The sequence below is a fragment of the Odontesthes bonariensis genome, chromosome 11, assembly GCF_027942865.1.
Source record: "Odontesthes bonariensis isolate fOdoBon6 chromosome 11, fOdoBon6.hap1, whole genome shotgun sequence".
Taxonomy (NCBI): domain Eukaryota; kingdom Metazoa; phylum Chordata; class Actinopteri; order Atheriniformes; family Atherinopsidae; genus Odontesthes; species Odontesthes bonariensis.
This window is the reverse complement of record NC_134516.1, coordinates 10,929,407-10,948,089: the sequence shown is the minus strand read 5'-3', so window position 1 is coordinate 10,948,089 and position 18,683 is coordinate 10,929,407. Positions and strand designations below refer to the sequence as shown.

The 18,683-nt window shown below is 42.0% G+C and overlaps 1 protein-coding gene across 15 annotated transcripts in view; it reads left to right on the top strand.

Moving 5' to 3' along the window:
* Positions 1-18,683, top strand: part of LOC142391618 (uncharacterized) — a 73,813-nt gene that overhangs the window by 24,849 nt on the left and 30,281 nt on the right. For 11 of the 15 annotated variants that reach the window (XM_075477511.1, XM_075477522.1, XM_075477521.1 and 8 more), the window contains exons 1-2: positions 470-771; positions 12,335-12,403. The gene's annotated coding sequence lies outside the window, so the exon portion shown is untranslated. Of the gene's footprint in view, positions 1-469; positions 772-12,334; positions 12,404-18,683 lie in introns of those variants that run through there. The other 4 variants (XM_075477510.1, XM_075477509.1, XM_075477513.1 and 1 more) reach the window with 4 other exon arrangements.

Sequence of the window (18,683 nt, the reverse complement as noted above, 5' to 3'; positions counted from 1 at the left end):
TTTTTTTTTTTTTTTTCTTACCCTCGTTCCCCCTCTCTGCCTTTGTTTAGTCCTGCTGCAGCACTTGGCCATGCCTGCAAATGAGCACCAGGACAGAGCAATTATTCAGCATGGGGCAAGCCCCGCACCCCTCCTTCACACATGCGCTCCTATGCCGCATTCGCTGTCATGTTTGAATGTTTCAAGCGTTCATGATTTCAGCATTTTCAAGCAAAAAAGAGTGACTGAGATAAACACAAAGCAGAGAATGAAACACTCTTCTTGATATTTTCTGGGAAAAGATAGTCTTTAATCTTGGATGTCTGTTCCCTCAGGGCTGGATGAGCTTCATATCCCTTTCAAACGTGAATTAATGGGACTGACGAGCAAACATATACACATTTCTTGTACTCAGATATGCCACAGCCCTCCCATTCCCAACCCCCATCTCCACCCCTCCCCAATGCAGTGCAGACACTGGCTTCAGCACTGTCTGTGAGTGTGAGTGCTGGTGGATGGGAGGCAAGGCGGCGTGCCGGTCGGCTCTGTGTGTGTGTGTGTATGTTTGTGAGAGAGGAGTGTGCAAGCCGAGGCGGTGTTCTTGCTAGCTCCGTTCACCGGCGAAAAAGCATCAGCCATTTCTGTCAGTGTGGCGCTGCCTCAATGACTCCTGTTTGCTCGTCTTTCTGCCTCTCATCTATTTCCCATCTTTCTTCTCTCTGCAGAAGCCACTGCCTCGCTGCCTCCCTCGTTCCCTCTTTGCAGACAAAACGCTGGACGGCACCTCACCAGGTAAGGTGTTTCCCTGTCAATTCCAAGTGGTATGAGTAAGTCTAATGGAAGCTTTTGTTGCTTCATAGTCGGATAAATCTATAAAAGCGGTCGAGATGAGATAAACATGAATGCATCTTTTTCTTTTTTTTTTTTAGTGATATGCTTATTCAGTAGTCAGAAAAAAACGTCTCAGACGGCTTCCCTTTCTTCTATCCCGACTGTGCATTATCTTTAATCAATATCTTTCTGCGTTTCACTCCCTTTTGTTTGCAGTGATTGCAATTGTTCATTATGGCTGCTTCTGACATTTTGAAATAGCTGAATGAAAGAGCTGATGTTGTGATAAGCCAGGGGCTGTTTCTGCGTTTTGGTGACCTTTAGTCTTTGTGACATTCTCCGTCTAGACATTGGTGACTATTCAGCCAACCAGGCCAGCACTCCGAGCATGCTGTTGTTGTGCATGTGAGTGTAAAGAAAAAAAATGTAATATTCAAGATATTCACACCTTGAATATATAAACCTTGATAGCCACAGATTTTTTTATTTTTTTTCCTTTTTTTCCTCAAGATTTATGTCAAGTTCAGAGGCTGAGACTGTGACGGCATTTGTCCACTGGCGGTTAGCAACTCATAGCCAACACATTGTTGGTGGTTTGTCCGTGGGCGTGACACATAGCGGGGCAAGACCGCGGGACACATTAGGCTGCCTGTCAGCGTCGGCGGATCTGGCTGTCACAAGTTTGCTGACATTTTGGTCTGGATGAGTTTTGGAGCAGGTGGTGATGGAGAGATAAGGATTTTGGCTCCCTCTCTCTGCCCTCTCTACGCCCACTTTTTTTTCTTTTTCTTTCTTTTATACCTCCCACTATGTTTATTCCTCCCCCCTGCGTGTTCCTGCTTTAATCTGTTTTGATCTCTCGTGTCTCTCCTACTCTTCCTGCCCCCCCTCTTTTCTCTTTCTCTCTCTGTCTCATACCCTTGTTTTTTGTTTTTTTTTTGTCCTTGCTTCCTGTGGCCCGAAGTACTTGGTCTCGGGTTGTCTGGAAAAGGATGAAATAGGCCAGGCTGGCAACGTATGGTAATTAGCTAACAGCCAAATGTTGATTTAGAAGTTTTTCCAAACACATTCATGAATTTTCCACAGGAACGGTAATAAAGTCCAAAGCTGGGACCCAAACCGAACTTAACCTTTTGTTCTGGGCAATTTACCACAGTGAGCTTTTTATTGATGGGACAACAGTATGTCTCATACTGTGTTTGTTCTATTCAGCCTCCCGGTTGATTTTTTTTTTTCTCTCTTTTTATTTAGCATTATGCACTTTAACAACTGACACATAAAACTGTCAATATATAGTCAATTTCAGAGTTTGATTGGATAAAAACCCGGATTCCTCATCTGAAGAAAGTGAGTATCCCTGTAACGTTATTTACAAATCTAGGAAATTAGAATGTGGCTGCAGATGAGAAGAAACTATACAAATCTCCTTATAGGGAGCAAGAGTCGAGACATGTCTGCAGACTGTAAACATTGTAGTGGACACACATTTGTACGCTTGTCCAATGTGTAGCATTGTCACGGTCCAAGGTTGTAAATTGTGAGACATTGACATATCCCTCGGCTGTTGTTTTCTGTCGGGCAGCATTCATAAGACGTGACGTAATCGAGACACGTGAATATGAAAATTTGTAAGCTGTAACAGAGTGGATTGGTACCATATGTTTTGTAGCATGCAGACCTAAGCAAGTTCATGAATTCTAACCCTGACCATGTACTGTCAAGTGATGGGGGGAAAACGCAGTAGAAATGATTTGAGACGAGCTATTTAGAGCTCTTTGGCCACAGCAACAGTAGAAAGGTTTTCACTGCAAACAAAGGTATTTCTTCCCGAAAAAAACTTCATACCAACTGTGTATATATTATGGTTTGGGGTTGCTTTGCTCCCTCAGGGACTGAGGCAGCTTGTTGTCATTTATTCAGCTTAATTCTGCTTCTAAGTTCTTGAAAACAGTGCGAGGCTATCTATCTAAAACTCTAACTGGTTGAGCAGAAGAGACATCCTCAACCAAAGATTGCTCCACGAGAAATTTGGGAAGTTATACGGCGGGCCAACTCGAAGGCCAGATTTGAGTCCTGTTGAGAGGTTATAGAGGATTTGAAACGGAGCACCCACAGAAACGGCAAACAAACATCTTGCAGCTGTAGGAGTGTGGAAAAGCAAGCTGATGTCAGAAGCGGATGGACAATTATGCAAAACTTCCCACTCTAAGTTATTTCTGCTAAACAGAGAAATGATGATGACAACTTGTAAGGCCAAAGGAGGGTTCGTTTCTCCCGCACAATAAAGGGTTAAAAATACAAAATTTGATTTTGGTGCCAATTGAGTAGGCTTCCTTTATCTGTGGGCACCGTGAAATATGTCGATAAGGTGTCATGGCTCTATGTTTTATCTATGACGGTGTGCAAGTCACCAGAATGTTTGTCACATCTACACTGACGTGACTCTCCGTGGCCCTCCACCCCTTCTCCCCGTCCGTCTGTCTGTGTTTCCGTCTGTCTGCATGGTTGCTGGGCTGCTCTCAGGCGAGCTGTCTCTTCTCTGGAAACCAACTTGGGATGACAACTGTGGTGTTGGAGGGGATGGCAAAGGGGGCAAATGCGCCCTTTCTCTGTCCTCCTTTTTGGGGAGACAAACAGAGCCCCACCGCCCCCAATCGTCCTACGCCGCCTCCTCCTCTTTTTTTTTCTCTCCTTCTTCCGCAGCTCTCTTCCTATTCTGTCACACTCATGCCCTCATAGTGAGGCTTGCCTTTTTTTGTTTTTGGATAAGAGGGTGCTTTTGAGGACGGTTAACTAACTGTTGCCCTGCTCGCATGGCAGAAGCAGTGGGCGGGAGCGACATTGCTTTGGAGTCAAATTCTTTGAATGGCTCCGATTGCTGTGAGTCAGCAAGGCATTGGAAATGTATTGGAAATAAATGTAGGTGTCAGAGAGATGCAGAGCTTGGAAAGGGAGGCCATTGTTCTCCTCCTTCACTTAACCTTTTGTCTTTTTCGGCCCCAAGGAGAACAAAAAGGCGGGATTTTCACCCTTTTTGTTTTGATGAAAAAGCACATCCCGCAATTCAGTTCAATTCAATGCAATTCAAAAAGACTTGATTAATGACTAAAGGAAAATGATATTGCTGAGGTACAAATTATTGTCATAGATATATTATTGATATAAATAGATCAAGTAGAATTCATTGTTCAAGAATCAGCTGACAAAGCTTTTGGAGTGTGGAAGTGTAGCAGAGCGAGGAGTTATTGAAATCTTCAGAATGGACTGGATCGTTGCTTTTGTAGCTTGGCAATGACTGAGTTGATGATGTCACACACACAACAGGTGACACAGGGGAGCTCTGTTGATAGACAAGGTGGGCGGACACTGACAGCCAACAGTTAAACATGTTTAAGATGACGCCATCTGTTCTTAACAAGAAATGTAATCCCTCCTCTTTTAATGTCAACTCTCTGTCTGTAGTCTTTGTCTGCCCGTATTGTAACCCAGGCAGAGAGGTTTCATTCCTGTAGCCATACATTGGTGAGACAAATAACACTGCCTCCACAATATTCTTTCTGCTTCCTCATCAGGACTCCGAGCTTCTCCATAATATCTGCAGTTGACCTCACATTTCCCAAGATGATTGAGGGGAGAAATGGTTTGAACTTCCTCCTCCTTTCTCTCCATTGTGTTCTTGCTCTGCAGCCTCGTCATCTGCTCCTCAACTCATAGTGATTTGGGCTCTTATTTCAATCAGCTGCTTCCACATGCAATCGCCTTTCCGGTTGTCATAGTTATGTATCTCAACTTTTGTGACGACAAGTACCAGAACTACCAGTAGAAATCGCCCCAGCAGCACGGCATCCACATTAGCGTAGATAAATGTTTCAAAATCTGTTTTTATGTAAAAAAGCTTCTAAGAAAATACAACGATAGAAACTATATGATCAAATTCACTGCAACAGGCTGCCTCTAGTGCAGTAATAAATCGTATGTAATGCAATACATACAAATGCAATTTACATTTGCTACTTCTTCCTAATCTTGCTTGGATCCCAGTCCAAGCTTATTCAACAGCTGCAACAGCCTTTTATTTTTTTCCTCTGTAGTTTTAGATCAATAAAATGCTGTAAACGTAAGAAACACTGCAGTCCCTGGACTTTGACAAAATGCCAAACACCGTTTGGTGACAAGTGCTAGTCGATGGCTGTAAATCGGGACATCGCAGCTGTGACTGTATGATGACGTGAACCCCGGAGACAGATGTGGCTGAGTAAACATCTCGGGTTGGTCTGCGGCAAAACTGGCAAAGCTGTTACGCAAGCTTGTTGTCATGTTGAGGAATGTGTGGCGATGCTGCATGATGGAAATTAACCAGGAGGGACGATGTAGAACACTGTCTCCACTCAATAAAAGCACTCTGTTGTGTGGTATAAAAGCAAGAAATCTTTTTTCCGCAAAAGAGGATTTAAGTGCTGAACTCAATACATGCCAATGGCTTTTCATCCTTGAAAGTCTTTGACAAGACTGATAGAAATTTCTGACATAACAAGTTCACAACAGAGAGGGATTTTTTTTAAATAGAATCATACAATTATATTTTTGTTATCTCAGATGCTTCTCGTATATTAGCTGGAGATTGCATGATTAAACTGCAAAAGCTTGCCAGAATTAAAGATATTTTTCACCACTCTCACTTTCCGGACAGGGAAAGTGTTCCACAGTAATTAAAGGATGGCCTCCGAGAACGGTTTCGTACCGCCTTGTGCGAACATTTTGATTGATGAATGCGCATGTCACGCTCTCAGGCCACTAAAACACTCCCATAGAGACCGGTTTTGCCACCTGTCTTCACTTTAAAGTGCAGCTGTCGCCTTGGAGGCACAAAAAAACAGCACCTGGTCCTGCTGGGTTTACATTACTGCTGCTTGCATGTGTTTAAGCTTGCAGGTTAGGTAAGAAATGTTTGGTATCTTGCGGTATAAAACAAGTGTGTCAGTCTGTTTTCTCCAATGATGTCCGTCGCTCTTTCTTGCTGTCTTATAAGATGCAGAGGTGCTTGAAGGACATGTCGAAAAATCAGGGTTCACATGCTCTTAGATAAGATGTATAATTTGGCTCCTTTAGGGCAGTGGCTCCTTTCTGCAGTCAGGTCAGGCTTAAGTTGAAGTCTTATACCAAGCTCATGTCCCCTTCCTTCTAATTAAAGCCCCTCTTGAAGAGCGCAGTCTAAAGAAATAATAAAGGGCTTCTATGTCTTTTCAGGTCATGCAATTCTTCTCTTGCTGATTTTCACACAGCATGGTTTTATTACTTCACAAACTGTTGGTGGTGACATGCGCTCAAATTGTGGGGATGAAAATGAATAACTTTCACAATGCATTGTTTTATCTTTCCGGCAAGATAATGCAAAAACTACCGGGCAGATTTACATGAATATATATATATATATATATATATATATATATATATAGCGCTCAGAAACAGAGTTTCTGCAGTTTGCCATCACTAGCGACTGGTCTTAAAGGAAATGAGTAAATATGCTGAAACAAATTGCGGAATGGATGGAATTTTAAACATTGCTCCAGATAATGTTCTATTGAACTGCAAGATGGGACGTAGGATTTCATTGGACGCCTGTGCTCTCCAACCACTTCCTAATTTACTTAACAGTGTGGAGGGGGTAATAAAAATAAAAAAAAATACACTTTCTTCAGAATTGGTTTGATTGCATGAGTGAATATTAATAGAATTCCTTGAAATAATTATTTATGACTTGAAACTATAAGGCAAACATTTTTGCATGCTCATTTGACCTTGCAAGCACGAGAGGTTTCATTGGGTTTTACTCGTAATTCAGTAGACATAGACTGAAACCTTGAAGATGACCAATTCAGCAAGCAATACTTAGTGCCAATTGAGGGAGTAAACGATAAAAGCCTATTTCATATTTAGGATTCGGTTATTAAAAAAAAAAGGAAGGTATTTTTTGGCACGCTGAATGACCCCACTTTCAACTATGCCTGAATGTGCAGTCAAACCAGTGCTGTGCTGGAGGCTTGATTTGATCGGGGTCCCTCTAATTGCGTTCCAAATGCTACAGGCCAAATTTCTAGAGTTGTGAGTCCAATTGCATAGCGGTGAAGATGCATACAATATGCTGTGATTACAACGTGTTTCATTTCTGCTGCTATGTTCTGTAAAGGCGGAAATGCTTTAAGAAGAGACTGGTTTGGCCTCGGTTTCTCCTACTCGAGAAACAGATGCTTGGATAATACTCGTTTGTTGAGTTGGGCTCTTCAGCCCCGTAGCTTCGTCTCTACTTTTTTATCGGCAAGAGTGCACTGATCAAACGTAGTGCCCAGCTAAATAAAAGAGTTGAAGGCTGCACACGGAGAGCTGTGATCGAAATGGGCAAAATGGAACGCAGATGCAATTGTTCACTGGCTCACATCAAGTGAAGTATGTAATGAACAGATCACGAGGAGCCAAAAGTACTGCACTTCATCTCTGAATTGGTATTTAGCACACGAATAATATGAAAGAATAGTAAAAAAGAGTTCCAGTTCCTCTATCGCAGCAATTGTAAAGGATTTTTAAGAAAATTTGGTTTTTGGTAGATTCACCTTGACGTCTTTCTGTGCTTTATCTCTCATGGCATTTTGGTCATGTCAAAGAAGTGCTCACCATTGAGTTTCCCCTAACCTCTTGGATTTGATGTGTTCACCAGGCATGTTTTTTTTTTGTTTTTTGTTTTTTTTTTGGCATCCGTTGTCACGAGGAGTGCGCTGGCCCGAGGGAGACCTTGCGTGCGTTTCTGTTCGTGGGGAGAGGGAGAGGCTGTCTTTGTGAATTATAGACGAGGAAATGGGGGGGCGATGGCCAATTTAAAAAGGGAGGAAGCAGAGAGACCTCAGAGGAGAGGCTCCGTCAGATTTGCTGGCTGGACCACCAGGTTGAACCCCGGCACTCCAGCAACACAGACTGGCCTCTCAGCAGTCACAATGCTATCATAAATCCGTCCTGGCATTGGTCTCTCTTTCACTCGCTTGTTTGATTTTTATTTCAATGAAATTGTGGTATGGGTTTTAAAAAGTGGGTGTTATATCAGCCAAGTATTTCCCTGAGAACCAAAGTAGCGTTTCACTGATTCAAAGGGAAGCACATTTTTTAAAATTTTTTCTTTAGTTAACACAAACCTTACTCCCTATTTTTGACCTTAAGCTCTCGCTGTGGCAAGTCGTAGTAGTTGTGGTCATAAGATCACATGGGTAATGCAACCTCTTTTTCAACGTACCCAAGAAAGTAGTTTGAGCCGATGCAGTGTCTGATATGTTTAGAATCACAGGCAATGAGCGCCACAAGACACAACCAGGGGCTAAAAGATCTCTCATGGAGCATGACTGAACGCAACGGGAGACTTTGCGTCACCGTACTGTACACAAATTCAGTCACTACAGCGACTAACAGAAATTGGCAACACGGAAATCCCCCCCCCCCCCCGATTTCCATAGATACCATTTAGCCACGTTTATTTCTGCTGGTAGCAATGAGCTGCCTTATACCTGTCACTCTTTTTTTTTTAGTAGAGAATACATATCCCAGATCTTCAAGTATGTGGCTGATTTCCCAAGATTTCCAGTGATGTTTTCATGAGTCATAAGGCCCCGCAGGTGGAGCAGCTCAGTGGTAACTTACCCTACAGGTTTTTTTTTTATTTGCTGTGTAACGGGGGCCTTTTTTTTGCATGACTGATCACCAAAGACAGGTTCACCTTCACCTCTAATTTGCAGCGGCGCCATGGCCACTTTCTGAGATCAACGTCATTAGTTGGGATTTGTTTAATGAAATACAAACTGAGCCACATCAGGGCTTTAAAAAAAAAAAAAAATTATCTCATCTAAGACCAGATGAGGGCCTTGAGCCAAAGAGAGATTTAAATGTCGAAAAGTTCATTCTCAATGAAGAAATGTCAGTCGATGGAGTGTTTCTTTTCCTCCAACTCTACGAGCTGGGAATGTTTCTGTTGGGGCCTAAGATTAGAGTACCTAAATCTGAGCGATTTGAGACATATTATAGCTTTTATTCTAAAAATGTCATTAAGATGGAGAGATAAGTCTGGAAGCATCTCTTTGTCATCTCCTCTGTTGGATCATTTTAATGAAGTTCAGCTTGGTTTATCAGGCCTTTTAGCGCAGAGCTAATTTTAGGATTCATTTCCTGTTTGCCTCGTTTTCTGATGAAGAGGACAAATCTGTGGATGGGGTCAGCCTCTGACCTCGCTTGTCCTCCTTCCTCCATTGCCCCTCCATTTGCCGTGTGTGTAAATCGTCTGGCCTTCTTCCCCTCGGGAGGAACACACAGGGGCAACGTTATGAAGATTAGCATAACATGACTTTTCAGCTGCGCTCCACCATTCCAGGGGCCCAAAGAGGAAATGCCTGTTTGTTCGACCCTGCGGTCACAGTTTCTGACCTCCTTCAAAGATGTACTGGTGGACTGATGGTCGTGGAAGACTGATAAGACAGTGGAGATGTCACACTTTCAGCGTTGCCTCCTGCGAAAGCTCAATTAATTGAGTTTGAAGATAAGATAGGATGTGGCGCAGATAGCTTGCGTGATGGCAAGCTGTAGGGGTCGGTGGGTGGTGTCTATTTCTGGAGCTTTGGAGGCGAAAAACAGTTGTTGTTGTTTTTTTGTTGAATGCAAACGCTTGTTATCTTTTCATCCAGCAGAGTCCATTTATTTTTGAATGTATCATTAGTCAGATATAAAAAAAAAAAAAAAAAAAACATGGGATATTTTTATGGAAGAAAAAAACGGGTGTCTTGATATTTTTGGCCAGGCCGCAGCCACCAGGCGTCCGTATCTTTGCCTCTCTTCTTGGCAACAGTAAGCTTCTCTTGCCGGTCGACTCTCTTCCAGAAGAAATATTACTTCCTGTGTGACTGTTACTTTTCTTTCATTAATAACATCAGCTGCCTTCCCTTTGGAGAATGATTGATGCATTTTGTCTCCCTCTCTCTGCATGTAGATTCAAGGAAAACCCTTCAACAACAAAAAGTCACCACTGAATTAAAACACATGCTTCACCTTTCATTTAACCTCTTTAATTTTGGTTATTCCATCTTGATTTATCGCCCTTTGATGTGTCAGCCCAGTTAATCAGACCTTCAAACTGAAATCCCCGACCTACTTAGTGGTGTTGCATGTCAGGTTTACTGAAGACAAATTACGCATGTTTTAACATCTCTATAGAGACTCAACGGAGGCCCCGAAGCAGCCGTTTTTTAAAAAACAATTTCTAACGTTTCTTTGGCAGAAAAGCTTTCCGGACACTTGCCCGTTCATCTGTAACTTTTGCCCCCCCATGAGAAACTTCTTCTTTCTTCAAAGCTAAAGTTAAAAACCGTCATTACCTTTAAATGAAACTAAATAAAAAGGCAATAGCAACTAAATGGAATTTCAATGAGACACTGTGCATAAAAGCCTTCTTTTATGCAGCAAAGCTTTGATAAAGGATTGTAGACAGACAAAAACATTTGTCTGACATATGGCCTTTGCACTATTTTCCAACTGAATATAGGGCTCACTCTTCTTCTGAATCATTGCATTCTAGTTTCCGTTGACATTTTTTGTCAGCGTCACAATTTTTCTGGAAATTGGGTTGAAATTTGATAACACTTCTAAAAACTAAAGCTCCAAAGCATGCAAATGCAATTACGAGAATGAGACTACCTCATCGGCTACCAGCATAAGCAGTAACACGAGCGAGGCTTAGTTGCAGTAAACTGAATTATTCTTTAACAGAGGATATGTTTTTTTTTTTTCCTCCTCTGCGGCTTTTCTTTTCCTCAGTTTTTCACTTGTTTCTCTTTTCTCTCTCTGCTGTAATAAATCAGCCTCGTTCCTTTCTGTAGAATCTTTTCTCTGCTCTCCTTGTGTCTCTCTATTCCATCCTCTGTCTCCTTCTCTCTCTCCAAACGCTTGTTTTGGCGCCAGAGCACCCCCCCCCACCCCTTCCCGACGGTCCTTTCACACTTATTTAATGTTAACAGGATGCTCTGTGTTCTACCTCGTTACAGTCCCAAAGCTGCGTAAATGCGCAAATCTTGTCTTTCTTCATGCCTGGCTTCAGACTTAACTCGTCATCCTCTGGCTTAGCCCCAACAGACCAAGAATCCAAGAATTTTACAAATCCTAAAAACATATCTTACAAGAGGAGTCGTCTACTTGGCACACAGAGGACACTTTGTAACCACTTGTTTGTGGAAAAATAATCACTTTGATTTCCTTTTGAATTATTATCATCAGTCGCAAAGGTAACTCGGCTGTAAACCTTCCTTTTTCCTTTTTTTTTTTATTTTGGAACGCTGATCTTTTTTGCATCTCAAGCTTCCCTTTTACAGACATCCTCGTTCTCATCTTTCACTTGACAAGTTGCTGGCGAGCACAGCCTCTCAGAGCACCAAACAGATAGGCAAAATCATAGAATAAGTTACCTTTTTAAGACAAAAATCTCCGGTGGCAGACAGGTTCATTCACAGCGTGTAACGAAACTGATTGTAAGATTAAAAGAAACGACGAGGAAATCCCGCATTACTGAGGGGGCTACGCTCGAGAATAATGCCATTAACCACATTTTTTTTAACAAAATGCTCCTGTGTTGTGATGAGTACAAGAAATGACATGCACGGAAAAAAAATCAAAGTCTTACCAAGTATATTTGTCTCATTTGTAGTCAAACTACTCATTACACTTAATATCAGACACAACTGCCTAACAAGTACTATTTCAGCCAGATATAGGGACTTGTTTGAAGACATCTTGAATATCTTGTTAAATGAAAAAGTCTTGAAAACAAATTGTTTTGAGTCACATATCATATGAAACAAGCTTTTTTTTTTTACATTTGAAGAGGTTTTTAAGCTAATTTCAAGATCACTTTTATCTCAAAAGTCCTAAATATCACATCTTATTTCAAGAAATCTTGACAAACCGATTTTCATTAGTTCCAATGGCAGATTTTTTTTCTTATTTCAAGCAAAAACCTCTTGTATTTGTTATTTTTTTACTTATTTTTGGAGGGGCAATTTTTTCCAGTGTGCAGCGAAACAAGAAAAGGATATTAACACATGTGCGTACAGTGAACAGATTAGATTGTTTCTGCCTTTTGTTGCTGAGGCAGCTCAAAACGGAGACGAGGCCACACCACACTGAAGTTTGGATTAATGATGCTGGCAAACAGGTGACAGAGCTCAGCTCCTCTGTGCACATACGGCTCACGCACGGCTGTGTCCAACACAAGGCCAAGATGAAAGCTGTGTGAAAAAGAAGCCCCTAATTTGATTCAGGACTTGCTGGGATGGATTCAGAGGTTTGAGCTGTAAGATGTGGGCTTAAGCTCGTCTCTGATCGAGTGGCATGACTATTTCTTTCCACGGTGCACTTCTGAAAGCGACTGTCAAACCACAGCGGTGCAGTTTAATGATGTCCTAACATGTAGTCTCTGTTCTTTCTCTCCGCCTATTTTCTCACACAGGTCTGAGCAGACGCTTGGACTGAGCTCCTGTCAGTTTCAGTGATCAGTGAAGTAAGCTCCTCAGATCAGGTGAGCCAACACTTGGACTTCGGCTGCAAACCAAATGCATGCACTTCAGAACCGTGGTGCTTCGAATCAAAAGCTAAAGTTAGCATGCTAAAATGCTTTCATTAACAATGCGAATGGACGTAAAGCAGCTTCACCCAAATATTCTACACAAGCATAAGATGATGCAATAAAAGCAAGGCTTATACCAGTGATGGGGACTCAAGTTGACTCGAGGTGCTGTTTTGATGACTTGTGACTTGACCTGACACAAAATAAAAGACTTGAGACCCGACTCGGACTTGGAAGTTAAAGACTCTGCACTTGACTTGACTTGAGACACGATGACTTGAGTGTTAAGCATCTAGCATAACTTCGAACTTTGTTCGTCATTTGAAGATCCATTCTGACCAGTAAGTGCTCGTCAAATTAGCTAATATTATCCTGTTAGCCTAGTCGGTAGTTAGCTAACGTTAGCTTGATATGATACGGGGTGGACAGGGTGGACACATTGGCCAATGATGTTTACTGACAGTTACTTATATCTTGTCTTTTCACTTTATTAAGATCAGATTCTGCAGGTAAAATTGCAATAATAAGGTGACTTGACTTTGACTTGACTTGACTTGCCCAAGAAAAAATTACTTGGGACTTGAAAGCTAAGACTTGGGACTTACTTGAGACTTGCACATGTGTGACTTGGTCCCATCTCTGGCTTATACTACGAAATATTATGGATTTGTAGTCTCATAAGTGGTTAAGTCGTTGGATCAAAGTAGATTGGGACAGATTCTTTAAAGGGCTAATAAGTACAATTGAAAATGACATGTATCAGGTTATATTTAAATCCCACTTTTATATTTTCCTGTGTTAATGTATTTTTTTGTTGTCAGATCTCATGAGAGAGTGCTGCTTAGACACAGACAGACCTCAAAGTAAATCTTATCCTGATTTGTCCATCTGACAAAGACAAATTTAGCATGAAAACGTGCAGTGGATGTGCGGCTTGTGTAAAATGGGTCCAGCTTAACCCTCGTTGGGACAAATAGAAGGGGTCGGAATCTCTGCTCATGTGCATTTTTCACATTTGAATGAATAGACTCAGGACGAGCTGCTTGTCTTCCAGAGGGTTTCACGCTAGGTGTCGTGGCACATGAACCAGCAATCATTTTCTCCTCCATTTTGATGCAGCGCTCTCCGTTTGCACAATGCTATTTGATTAGCCACTTGAACTTTGACCACAAGCAATTTGGTAAGGCAAAACAGCAGACTGCAATTTAGGGCGACAACCCATGAAGTTCCCCCTATTCAAAGCGAATAAAAAGCGAGTCCGTCAAAGTCTGAAAAGCAAGTGTGGGAGTTCTGCCTCGCAGGTGGGGCAGCTAAGGACTAAGGCTGCGGCTACACGGAAACGTTTTTCACTGTAAACGATACTTTTTCTTATCGTTTCGCTGTCGCGGCCACACGGAGCCGGCGTTCTCACTACCCCAAAACGATAGTTTTTGAAAACGGGTTCCAGAGTGGGAAAGTTTGAAAACGGCCTCGTTTCGTTTCCATTGTTACAGCTAAAACGTTTTTGCGTCAGTCACACGTTGACGCTGGGAGCCAATTTTAACACCTCTCTATTGTCTCACAGCGTGGCGTGACACAGTGGCGTGTGTACTGTATCGTTTCATCGTTGTCGTCTGGACAGCAGCGCGTTTCCGTGTGGTCGCAAGAATTATCGTACCCGTTTTCAAAAAAAACCTCGTTTCGTTTTCGTGTAGCCGTAGCCTAACCTTATCTGAAAAATCCCCTTTAATGAAGCGTGACATCTGCAGAATCTGTGTTTTTTGTGGCAAAAATAATGTGTTGTCCTATAGATTTTAAGGGACGTTTAAGGGATTTTTTGTTGTATTTAAAAGCGAAATCCTGAAATACCAAAAAAGATTTGGGCACTGATTAGCATGATTTTAAAAATAAGTAAGCGGGTCTGTCAGTGGGTGTAAAGGTAGTTTCTTGGACTGGACCTGAATGATTAAACAGTATATTGCCATCAATTATCTATGGTAATGTACAGTCAGTATAATTGTCAAGAAAAGAGATTCTGAAATCCACAAAACCGGTTAATAACGTTTTTTTTCGTTCTCTGTATATTTTATAAAATTTCACAAAAGCGTAGCCTTTGTCAGGGGAAAAAAAAGACTACTTCCGGTTGTGCGTTCACTTCGCTGCCCGCTAGGCTCAATGCAGGCAGCTGTCACGAATCACTTCCTTTATCCACTACTAAGTCTAGTTATCCACTAGTTATCCACTAGTTAAAGTGATGGTTCGGAGTAGATTCACCCTAGGGTCATTTGAACCGTGACATCCAGCCAAGTAGCCCACCCGAAGTTTTTTCGATCTTGGCTGAACATCAGCTGAGTTACTGAGTTATCCCGAATAGCTTAGTACAAGCGCTAACGGACCCTGGCAGTATCTCCAAAATTACCACACTAAAATCACATGCCATGACATCAAACTTCTACAGTAGTACAAATATGGTCTGTACTCACAAAACGATGCATTTGGAAGTTTGTACATAGTCCAGGAGTTTATTATTATCAACACAAGCCTGATAGCTTTTCTGCTGCTAAAGCTGCGTTGACGTCACTTCCTTGATCTGGGAGCTTCAAAGTAAGATGAGGGTTGATCTACTACTGTAGACAACAAAGCAAGGCTGCTCAATTTCTCCATTGATAAAATAAATCCACAACTCTACAACATAAAAGTTCATAAAAATTCATGTAAAATATAGCAAATACTTTGTTGTCTACAGTAGTAGATCAACCCTCATCTTACTTTGAAGCTCCCAGATCAAGGAAGTGACGTCGACACAGCTTTAGCCCATCTGAATGTTTTTGGATGCTGCCGGTGATTTATTATTTTTGGGCATAGAGCTACGGTGTAAATCAAGGGCAATTCTAAGGTAAAGTCCACACACGTAGACTTGATAGGCCCGCCAAACACTGCCAGAACGATAAGAACGAACGATATTTTACGTTCCGAACCGGTTCAGGAACGATATGTTGGTGGCGGAATGCAAGAACGAAAACGTTAAACATGCCTGAACCGTTCGGAACGGAACGATTGAAAAATAATTTCGTTTTCAAGCCCTGTTCACTCCTATATGTCCGGGCTTGATTGCAGCTTCTCAAGCGAAATATTCTTAATTTTGCACCTCAACGTGAAAATGTAAAAGCGGGGGGAAAAAAACATACAGTCCTGACCCACGGCCAGGTGGCATGCTCTGCACCACTATCACTGACATTTTACTCTCACTTTTCCCATGACTCACGGGGCCCGGAGAGTCAGATCTAAGTGGCTGCGCTCAGCCAGATGATTAGCTTGGCTGTTCGTGGATATATAATAGCAGGGGGAATTGCACTTGGCAAGATGGGGAAGCGGGAAGAGGGAGTGATTGTTTGGGCTGATGTCATGCGAGATATTTTTTGACCGTCAAAAAAAAAAAAACTCCAGTTTCAGGGTTTAAGCCTCAGCCAGCTTAGGTTTGTTCGAGTTACACGGCAGGAAATGAAATGACAGAGCGAGTGGTTGAAATGTTGTTTCTGAGAGGGTTTCTGTTTGTGTGTGAGTCTATATTTAGCTCATGTTAATAATGTGTTTGCCAGCAGCCAGAGAGCTCCGGGGTTTCGTGGATTTATTTGGGAACAAATCAGTAGACTTTACTAGATTTGTTTTTTTGGAAGTGTACATGAGTTTGGGTGTGGAAGTTGTCAGAAGTAGTCAGAAAGGTTCCTGTTGAGCAAAACCGTCACAATGGCTGTAGTTCTGATCCTCATAGGTTTGATATGTAAAGAAGGAAAATCTTCCATACAGTGCTTTCTGATTATATACGGTTCATATGCAGCTTTTTATACTGAACACACATTCACACACGATTATACACCAGAGGCCAAAAGGTGTCGATTGAGTTTTGGAGTTAGGCACATCGTTTTTTTGTAAATTCTTGACAGATCTTTGGATTTTTAGCAACGGTGAACATCAGAATGAGTCTTACATTGTCAAATTATGATATGAGGTTTGGACCCTATAATAAGCCACAGAGTGAATTCGACATGTTGCAAGACTGAGAACAGACTAAGAAAGATTAAAGGTTTTCTACAAAAAAACCTTATTTTTGTGTTTTTTTTTTTTTTTTTCTCCTGCTATATTTTATATTCACTTTTTCAAACATATTCTTGTTTATATGCCTAAGAATGATCAGTCAGAACAAAGAAAAAAAAGAGTACTGTCGCATGCACTTGAGTACGAACACAAAGGTGGGACCGTTGGTACAGAAGAGATATGTTCCTGACTGTTTTAGCAGTTGGATGATGATACAACAAAGTTAATTAGGTTTGGTGGTGGCAGACGAGCTGAGGTGCAAGCTGAGATGGTGATTTGGGAAAAACAGGGGAGGCAGGGCCTGGCAGAGCAACGCTGGTTGAGTAGGCCGTGGTCCTGGAAGAAAGAGAACTACAGTTTTTAACAAGAGTCTTGGAATGTAAACTTCAGAATGAAGATAAACGCTTTTGGTTAAAGGTTGATAGTGTGGATAGTGTCGGGCTTGATTGCAGATGGCACACACAGACCGCAAGAACCACAAGGAAAGATGAAAAACATTTAAAAAAAAATCAATATCTCAATATCAAAGCATTTTGTTACTTGACATCCTGCTGTTTGTGGCATTTTTGACGGCAACAAAACCTAAATATGTGAGGTACTAACATTTCTACATTAAAATATACATCACCTCCATCACCACCACTGGCAGTTAGCTCTAGAATTACTAAAAGAGCTCAACTGGGAACCTGCTCTCTGTGTATTGACTAGTTTAAGTGGCTTGACTCCCATTTGTGTCAGTGCAGTTAGGAGGGACCCTCGAGGGGCCGTGCATGCAGGATCTGGTGACCTATTTCTGCCTCCATAACATGGTCAAAGTTCGCTCTCTGCAGCTAGCATCTTCCACTGACCAGAGTCAGGCTCTCCCTCCCCTGGGCCTCTCATCGCCATGGGAACAATGACATCACCACCGGATGGGGCTGATATATTTATTCCAGGAAACATCTACACGTCCGATGAGGTTGGACACCGAAAAGTAAAGAGAAAGGCGAGATTCTGTTTGAGGGAGGCCGCAGAGAGACACTTGAGTCATGGTTTGAATTCAACCTCATGTTGTCTTTAAGGAGGAACATCAATTTACTGAGTCAGTTTACATGCAGAATGCTCTCACACCGATTGATTTACTGCCCATTATCCCGTTCATATTCTCCTCCAGTGAAAAGCAAGAGTAACAGCTGGGGATGGGTCTATCAGGAGCTTCTGGAGTGGGATGCAGCCATTTCCTCCCCTTTTTTTTTTAGTGTTGCGGTTTTTAGTCCACATGAGCTTCATTCCAGCTTTTTTTGACATTTGAAGAGGTTTTTAAGCTAATTCCAAGATCACTTTTATCTCAAAAGTCCTAAATATCACATTTTATTTCAAGAAATCTTGACAAGCCGATTTTCACTAGTTCCATTGGCAGATTTATTTGCTTATTTCAAGCAAAAACCTCTTGTATTTGTTGTTTTTTTACTTATTTTTGGAGGGGCATTTTTTCCAGTGCAGCTGTCAGAGCGTTCTCAGTTTGGAAAAAATTAGGGAAATTCTAATAGGGCAGCCAAGCTATCTGCGACACACACTGGGGCCACAGAAGGGGAAATCTTTGCCATCTAAAACAACAAAGACCTAAAATTTCATGGCAGCTCGAGGGAGCGCTTTACATTGGGATTTTGACAAAAATACGCTTTTGAATCAGACAGTAGTTTATTTAGCTTCTATGTCCTTAACTAAAGAATGGCGATATTGCCATGTGTCATTGTGTGCATGGTAGCTGGTCCATATATTCTAATACTGATAAGCTGGGACTCAAAAGTCTGCTGGTCGAATCAGCCGTTGGTTATGGAACAAGTCTGATCAGATGAATCTGTCTGGAATTATGCCAGACGTCGGAACCACCCTGAAATTTTGGAATAACCATTTGAATTGAGCTACTTTTCTTATCCAACAAGGCCGCGCTACCAGAGCAGTGATAAGAAACTCTGCACCTCCTACGCTCACTGGGATTGAGCTGTGACATAATCTCAGTGCTCTCATACTGCCGTTATTACCACGCTTAATCTGTGAGGGCTGAAAATCGCCCCCCCCCTGCCTCTTGTGCGTGCCTGCGTGTGTGCGCGTGCCTTTCGCGCCACGCTGGGGTTTCGCCGTTCACGCTGTTCAGTCACACTTCGCTGGCGGCGCT